The sequence below is a fragment of the Oncorhynchus clarkii genome, chromosome 1 (assembly GCF_045791955.1).
Source record: "Oncorhynchus clarkii lewisi isolate Uvic-CL-2024 chromosome 1, UVic_Ocla_1.0, whole genome shotgun sequence".
Taxonomy (NCBI): Eukaryota; Metazoa; Chordata; class Actinopteri; order Salmoniformes; family Salmonidae; genus Oncorhynchus; species Oncorhynchus clarkii.
The window spans coordinates 43588797-43598120 of record NC_092147.1 but is presented as its reverse complement, the minus strand read 5'-3'; the positions used below and the strand labels follow the sequence as shown (position 1 = coordinate 43598120).

General features: G+C 41.6%; 1 pseudogene; it reads left to right on the top strand.

Moving 5' to 3' along the window:
• Nucleotides 1-8292: 8292 nt before the first annotated feature.
• Nucleotides 8293-8919, top strand: LOC139401087 (ras-related protein Rab-1B pseudogene; annotated as a pseudogene).
• The last annotated feature ends 405 nt before the right edge of the window (nt 8920-9324 follow it).

Genomic DNA, 9324 nt, shown 5'->3' with positions numbered 1-9324 from the left:
AAATTCAGGCTGTAGCACAACAAAATGTGGACAAAGTCAAGGGTTGTGAATACTTTCCGACGCCACGACGCCACTGTATCATTGTAAGCTTAGATTCACAGATACGGGCTATATCTAAACAATAGTTGTAGTTGGTGCTTTCAAAGTTGGTTATATTATATATCATTTAAAATGTAATTTCATGACCTTTCAAAAACACTCGTCAAACAAAGATTAAAATGTATCAAGGTTTCATTTTTTTTAATGCAATTTATACAGGTAAATATTTGTACCCTAGAGGTCAAAGGTCAAGGTTATTTTTTACCTGAACATTCCAAAAATGTGTCTGATAGCTGTGAATTAAGCTTTCCAGTGATATATGATTAAAGCGTATACGTGAGCAATAACTTGTTGTATACTGACATAGTTTGTCACAGGGTAAAATCCCTATGGGGAAAATGAATGGGATGGAGGATGAAAGAAAGAGTGACAACACAGAGAAAGCTGCCATTGCTACACTGCTATCACACATTTACCAACTCTACAGACTTAGACCTTCAAGAAAATCACTATGAGACATCGTCGGCCCAAGTGAGCCCGACAGCCCCCCTGGCTCATGGACTAATATGCCTTACTGGTCAAAGACAGCTCTGCAGGAGCATTGCTCCTATGTGTCCTTTGTGCTATATGGCAACCAAGACCATGGATACATCTATGTCTATGTAAGGGAAGGGAAAGTCATAAAGCAGACTGGAACAGGTAGTAGGCAGCATGGACATCAGTGTTCATTTACTCTGTTCATCTGTCTCTCCAACTGAGGAATGGAATGACTGGTCGCCCTTAACCCACACTCAGCCAATTGCTCTCGCAGCATGGAAATGATCACTAAGTACAGGGCATGCTACAGTCGGCAAGGTGTGCGAGTTCATCAATAAGTTGAGGTACTACATGTTGCGCGAGCAGGAACCGTTGCAACCCCCATCATGCGACACTAGTCATATGACAGTGAAAATAAATGACTTTGTGCCTTCCAGGTCCCATTATCTCATTCCAAATCAAATGGGCCACAGATGTTTTCAGGGAAAGAGATATTGCACTTCTTTTTGTCATGTTGTCAGTGGCCAATCAATAAATTCTAAATTGCAGTACCCATTGCTCAAGTTTACTCCGTGTCAAGTCCTTCACTCGAAGGAGTCGTGTTAGCATCGACGAGTCATTTCCCACAGAGATGTCACTTGAGAGGGAGCCTTACTGAGAGGGAGCAAAGAGCAAGTGTCTGCGGGGGAAAAAAGAGACTAAAAAAATAACTTTTCCATAAAAGCCCCTCTGATCTGCTTTTCTTTTCTCTCAGATGGTTGGGGTTTATTTTTGGTCTCAATGTTTCTACTAGATATTTCCTTTGTACTTTATAGAATGATTGGGATCCAGAGTTGGGATCTCTGTGAGCTGAGGTTTTCTTGTTCTGCCTACTCAGTACATCCCCCTGGTATGTCATTGTTTGACAACGGGAAGGAAGTGCTGCATTACAGGGTGGAGGCTAGTTCATAGCCAGCTTTGGCTCTACTCTGACCCACAGGCAGTGGATGGACTGACAGTGACAAGCTAAGGAGGAAGGTATGCTGTAAGCCACAGAAGGGGGATGAAAGCTTGTAAGAAGTGACTAAAAAGGTGACTAGGTCAGTTTTACAGATATATTGATATGATCATAATAAGAACTATCATAGCTAATGTGGAGCTGACCATTGTGTGAAGTGCCCTTAAACATGTTTGCCATGTAAGTAAATTACAGTTTTCAGTACACCTTGTAGTTTCCTGAAGTCATTCAAGGTAAAGCATCTGTTCCAAAAGCTTTAAAAAATCATTCAAGAATAAAATACCCTTTGGCCGACCTCAGATACAAAAGCTTTTCTCTCTGCAATGCAAAGGAACTGTCTAGAACAAAAAAGTCTATAGATGGATTTCAGCACTAGTTGCTTTCAAGGGGACATTTTCCCATTACTACAATACAAAAGCCTGCTGTGACATGTCTGCTTTCATTTAAGTTTCTCTGTGAAGTATAATGCACTGAATGCTTTGGCTGCAGCAAATAGTTGTTCTATAGAGTAAATATATTGGCATACAGATGACTTACAGTGGGGCAAAAAAGTATTTAGTCAGCCACCAATTGTGCAAGTTCTCTCACATACAAAGATGAGAGAGGCCTGTAATTTTCATCATAGGTACACTTCAACTATGACAGACAAAATTAGAAAAAAAATCCAGAAAATCACATTGTAGGATTTTTAATTAATTTATTTGCAAATTATGGTGGAAAATAAGTATTTGGTCAATAACAAAAGTTTATCTCAATACTTTGTTATATACCCTTTGTTGGCAATGACAGAGGTCAGTTGTTTTCTGTAAGTCTTCACAAGGTTTTCATACACTGTTGCTGGTATTTTGGCCCATTCCTCCATGCAGATCTCCTCTAGAGCAGTGATGTTTTGGGGCTGTTGCTGGGCAACATGGACTTTCAACTCCCTCCAAAGATTTTCTATGGGGTTGAGATCTGGAGACTGGCTAGGCCACTCCAGGACCTTGAAATGCTTCTTACGAAGCCACTCCTTCGTTGCCCGGGCGGTGTGTTTGGGATCATTGTCATGCTGAAAGACCCAGCCACGTTTCATCTTCAATGCCCTTGCTGATGGAAAGAGGTTTTCACTCAAAATCTCACGACACATGGCCCCATTCATCCTTTCCTTTACACGGATCAGTCGTCCTGGTCCCTTTGCAGAAAAACAGCCCCAAAGCATGATGTTTCCACCCCCATGCTTCACAGTAGGTATGGTGTTCTTTGTCCTCCAAACACGACGAGTTGAGTTTTTACCAAAAAGTTATATTTTGGTTTCATCTGACCATATGACATTCTCCCAATCTTCTTGTGGATCATCCAAATGCTCTCTAGCAAACTTCAGACGGGCCTGGACATGTACTGGCTTAAGCAGGGGGACACGTCTGGCACTGCAGGATTTGAGTCCCTGGCGGCGTAGTGTGTTACTGATGGTAGGCTTTGTTACTTTGGTCCCAGCTCTCTGCAGGTCATTCACTAGGTCCCCCGTGTGGTTCTGGGATTTTTGCTCACCGTTCTTGTGATCATTTTGACCCCACGGGGTGAGATCTTGTGTGGAGCCCCAGATCGAGGCAGATTATCAGTGGTCTTGTATGTCTTCCATTTCCTAATAATTGCTCCCACAGTTGATTTCTTCAAACCAAGCTGCTTACCTATTGCAGATTCAATCTTCCCAGCCTGGTGCAGGTCTACAATTTTGTTTCTGGTGTCCTTTGACAGCTCTTTGGTCTTGGCCATAGTGGAGTTTGGAGTGTGACTGTTTGAGGTTGTGGACAGGTGAATTTTATACTGATAACAAGTTCAAACAGGTGCCATTGATACAGTTAACAAGTGGAGGACAGAGGAGGCTCTTAAAGAAGAAGTTACAGGTCTGTGAGAGCCAGAAATCTTGCTTGTTTGTAGGTGACCAAATACTTATTTTCCACCATAATTTGCAAATAAATACATAACAAATCCTACAATGTGATTTTCTGGATTATTTCTTCTCATTTTGTCTGTCATAGTTTAACTGTACCTATGATGAAAATTACAGGCCTCTCATCCTTTTAAGTGGGAGAACTTGCACAATTGGTGGCTGACTAAATACTTTTTTGCCCCACTGTAAGTCATCTGTATGCCAATATATTTACTCTATAGAACAACTATTTGCTGCAGCCAAAGCATTCAGTGTATATCACAGTTTCAGAGTTTTCCCATCTACTGACTGACAGGAGAACCAGGAGATAAGAGGGATGTACTGTATGTAGTATGTACAGTGTGATTCATAAGTATTCACTCCCCATTAGGTTTATTTACATTTTATTGTGTTAAAGTGGCATCAAAATTGATTTAAATGCTCTAATGTCAAAGTGGAAGAAAAATGCTAAAACAGTAATATACAGTTACATACATCTTAGCCAAATACATTTCAACTCTGTTTCACAATTCCTGACATTTAATCCTAGTAAAAATTCCCTGCCTTAGGTCAGTTAGGATCACCACTTTATTTTAAGAATGTGAAATGTCAGAATAACAGTAGAGAGTGATTTATTTCAGCTTTTATTTCTTTCATCACATTCCCAGTGGGTCAGAAGTTTACATGCACTCAATTAGTATTTGGTCGCATTGCCTTTAAATTGTTTAACTTGGGTCAAATCGGGTAGCCTTCCACAAGCTTCCCACAATAAGTTGGGTAAATTTTGGCCCATTCCTCCTGACAGAGCTGGTGTAACTTTGAGCCTCGCGCTTCAGTGCTTAGTTGTTGCGGAAACTGGCCCACTATGCTGGTTACTTTCTGCACCCTAAACATTCCCAGTGTCTGATATAAAGCAAAGTGAAGCAGGTGTTTCTCTAGTATTTTGCCTGTGCTTAACTCCATCCCGTTTATTTGTATCCTGAAAAATTCCCATCTTTGCCAATGTCAAGCATACCCATACCATGATGTAGGTGCAAATCCAACACAAACACAACGCTTTGCATTTAGGCCAAAAGGTGTATTCCTTTGCCATTTTTAAATTTATTTTCACTATGTAATTTATGTCAATATTTTGGAATCACTACATCCTTGTCAATCCATCCTCAATTTTCTCCCATCACAGCCATTGAACTCCATAGCTGTTTTAAAATCACCAATGGCCTCATGGTGACATCCCTGAGCAGTTTCCTTCCTGTCCTGCAGCTCAGTTCAGAGGGACAACTGTATCTTTGATGTGGCTGGGTGGTTTAATACATAATACACAGCATAAATATTAACTTGACCATAGCAAAAGGAATATTCAATGTCTAATTTTGTTATTGTTACCCATCTACAAATCACTGCCCTTTATGAGGCGTTTGAAAAGCTCCCTGGTCTTTGTAGATTCATTTGTGCTTGAAATTCAATACTTGACTGAGGTATGTATGGGGGACAGAGGAAGGGGGTAGCTCATAAAAAAATAATGTCAACCCCATTATTTCAGAGTCCATGTAACTTGTGATTTCTTAAAGCCAAATGTAACACGTTAACTAATTTAGGCTTGCACAAAGGGGGTGAGTATTATGTTTTTGTTATTTAATTTGTAGAATTTTCTTTTCACTTTGACATTATGGAGTTTTGTTTAGATCAATTACAATACAATCTATTTCAATCCCATTTTGTAACTCTACAAAATGTGACAATTCCAAGACGGTGTATAGTTAACATACTCACTTGCTGTTAGGATGTGCCATCAACTCGATTCATAATCGGGCAAGTACCACGCACGCACACACAACCAAGATTTAAATGATGTATGTTTTATTGGAAGTCCTGTGGTTCTCCATTAAGGAGTATTCCTAGAGTGCAATATAATGAAGAAATGGTGTGTTCTCTGCAAAATACTGTGCAGCTGATGAGGATAAACACCACCACCTATAGTGCACCGAGCCATAAGTCACAGGGTACTGCTTCACAGCCTGAGACACCTGAAAATCAAACTAAATGGTCGTCATCAAAGCCTACATGATCATCGATGTCCACCGGCTGCACGAAAGGGATCAATCTCTGCTTGTTTGACAACACCAAAGTGGAAAGTGATGAGATGTGGTGAAGCTGCGGTGGACAGACTGGACTGCATCTGTGGTTTGTTGTCTTGTAGTCTACTCAATTGTTATTAGACCAGGGTCACAATGAGCTGCTCCTGCTGGGGTAGTGACACTCCCCAGCTAGCACGTAACGTTCTGAGAACCATATGTTCCCTTTCAGTCAACTTCAGTACAACATACTATGGGGAGTCACACTCTCCTGACTTCGGTAGAAGGAGCTACAATCACGCCTGAAAAGGCAAATGATGAACGTGTGGCTTGGATTAATTCCTTCAATTATTCCGAGGAACAATTCACGTTATGAAAACAAACCATTGGCACACGAGACCGTTACGTTGCGCCAACTAAACTGTCCCTTAGTGGTAAAGCGTGCTCACCCCCTGGACGTTGTGGGCTGAATTTTGTATGGTACTCATAAGTTTCTTAATCACAAACAATGAGCTATTCTTAAATTGCTTGACCTGGCTCTAGCAATTAGTTAGATGGCTATCAAATTGTATTTGAAACGCACACCAATTAAGACGAGGTTCTGGCTAGCGGAGTAGAAAACTTGAAAATAAAAGAGAGCCGCACACTCTAGGAGCTCAGATGCAAAAATGTAATTACCAACGTTTTGACAGCCAAGCTGTCTTCATCAGGGTATAATCACAAACACTGCGGGATGACTCGTTTATATAGTTATAACTACTATTCCCTGGAGGAGGGAAACGAGGTACAACATACTATTGGGAGTCGAACTCTCGCAACTTTGGTTGAATGTCTACAACATGCCTGACAAGGCCAATGAAATCCGTGCCTCGCTGGAAGCCCCCCCTTTCACAGGTGATAAGCGTGAGATGAATTCCTTCAATTCAATACGGCTCTTCACAGAGCCCATGAACAGATGACACGTGGCTAAACAGCTGTTGTACTCAGTTTCCCTCCTTCAGGGACAGTAGTTATAACGCCAAGTTCCCTACGGCATGATCCAATCCACATTGACGGGCTGTAGTGGAATGGTCGAAAGCTTCAAGTTCCTGTGTCCACATCACTAACACGGAACCCAAACCGGCTGTGCGCGTGCGCTATCGTGGTTAAATGTATTTTGTCCCCCTACACCAAACGCGATCACGACACGCAGCTTAAAATATCAAAACAAACTCTGAACCAATTATATTAATTTGGGGACAGGTCAAAAAACATTAAACAAGTATGGCAAATTAGCTAGTTAGCTTGCACTTGCTAGCTAATTTGTCCTATTTAGCTAGCTAATTTGTCCTGAGATATAAACATTGAGTTGTTATTTTATTCTACCTATTTTACCTTGTTATTTTACCTCTACTACACCAATTAATCCACACATAAAACGGCCAACCGAATCGTTTCTAGTAATCTCTCCTCCTTCCAGGCTTTTTCATCTTTGAATTTATATGGTGATTGGCATCTAAACTTTCATAGTATTACCACGACGACCGCCAACACAGTTAGTCTTTCAATCACCCACGTGGGTATGACCAATAAGGAGATGGCACGTGGATACCTGCTTCTATAAACCAATAAGGAGATGGGAGAGGCAGGACTTTCAGCGCGATCTGCGTCAGAAATAGAAAGGACTTCTATTTTAGCCCTTGGCATCGCAGACGCTCGTTGGCGCGCGCAAGCAGTGTGGGTGCAATAATTGAATAACATGGATTCCTACATTTATTTTGTGACCTGTCCGGTCTAGTCAGCATGTAAGGAATTAAAAGTACGTATCTCAGAGCATCGTAGCACCATTAGGTGTAAAAACTTTACTTATCCAGTTGCGGCCCACTTCTTGGAGGCAGGCCACTCGATTTCGTCTCTGCGTTATATTGGCATCGAACATGTCACCCTCCCTAGGAGACGGGGTGACCTTGATAATTTATTGTTAAAACGAGAGGCTGCCTGGATCTTTAATTGAAAGACTTTGATCTGAAGCCATTCTTGTGATTATTGTGACTTTGCCATTGTAATTGTTTAAGCTTGTGTAATCAAATTAATCTAGGATCGTATGCTATCCATTTGTTGTTTGTATGCTGTTCTTTGTATGACATTTTAATATTTGATTATTAACCAATGATATTAGGCCACTCTTGGCCATGATTACAGACACCTGTGTCTTTTTAAAGCCATGTTTCTTAGAGCTTGGGTGACAGCAGGATTGTCCTATGGTTATTTTGCATACTACCTTCCCACAACTTTCTGAGAATGGTACAGGATAGTTGCTTTGCTTTGGAACATTCTTTGGAACTTGACAACAAACAAAAAACTTGACAAGTTCAAACATGGTTCAATTTCGATTGTGGTAATTTTCTAGGAACATTTTTGACATTGGGAATATTCTCATAGTTAAGAGAACGTTAAACAACATTCTTCTGTGGAAATGTCAGTACTTCAGCATAATGTTTCCTACAGGTTTCCTCATGGTTCTATATAGTCATGTTCTTCAGTTGTTCCAAGAATGTTAAGAGTTACTATTTCCTGGTTGGTACTGGAAGCCATTTTAGGTTTCAGACAATTGGCCTGGTTTTAGAGGAGTACCTTGCCAGCAAGTTAACTTAGCTTGCTACTTTTTTAATCAAAGGAATTAGCTAAGTACTTAGATTTTTCAGAGCAAGAAGGGATTTACTTTGATGAATCCATTATGAATCCTGATTGATTATTTCAAGCTGCTCCTGATCGGTGACTCTGACATTGGAAAGTCATGTCTTCTACTCCGATTCGCAGATGACACATGCACAATCGGAGTAATACGAACTACAGAATTAGACAGAAACACCATTCAACTTCAAATCTGGGACACAGCTGGGCAGGAGAGGTTTCGCACTATCACATCCAGCTACTACAGAGGAGCCAAGGGCATCATTGTAGTCTAGACCAGGAATCCTTCAACAATGTCAAGCAGTGGCTATGCCAGTGAAAATGTCAACAAGGTGGGGAACAAGTGTGACTTAACCACAAAGAAAGTGGAGGAGATTGCAGACTCCCTGGGCATCCTGTTCTTGGAAACGAGTGCCAAGAGCGCCACCAATGTGGAGCAGGCCTTCATGACCATGGCTGCTGAGATCAAGAAGAGGATGGGCCACGTACTCAAGATCCAGAGTACGCCTGTCAAACCTGCCTCGGGGGGGCTGCAGCTGAGAGAGAACCCCACCAACACCTCTACCCCCACCTCAAGCACCCACCTCTGGCCTGTCAGCCCCCTCCACTTGGCCCCATTCGCCACCATGCCCCACCTACCTAGCCTAACAGAAACCGAGAGGGTGGAAAGTCTGAAAGATTGTGTGTGAGGGGAAACAAAATGAAGTTGCCTGAATTTGTACTGCAGCCGCACTACCCAAAAAATAAATCATTATCTCCCCTCCCTTATTGCTCTGGTAATTGATGATTAGTACTTCTGTCTAGGCCATCTGTTTGCAGTCAGATCGACTGCTCCTCACTGGTCCCCTCCTAGAGGTTTTACCCCACACCCTTCCCTGGACCTCCTCAGAGACAACTGATTTTGTTTGCTCTCTCATGCCCGCACTTAAATGCCCCCTCTGTGTACAGGTTTATGAGAATGTGTGTGTGTGTATCTCACTGCATTCCAACTTCAGGGTTGGTCTTTGTGGTCAAATTCAATTATGTTTTCTTTTCTTCTGTCCCTCTTTTTTTCTCTTTGCTTTCCTTTCCTGTTGGTTTCATATAATATTTTT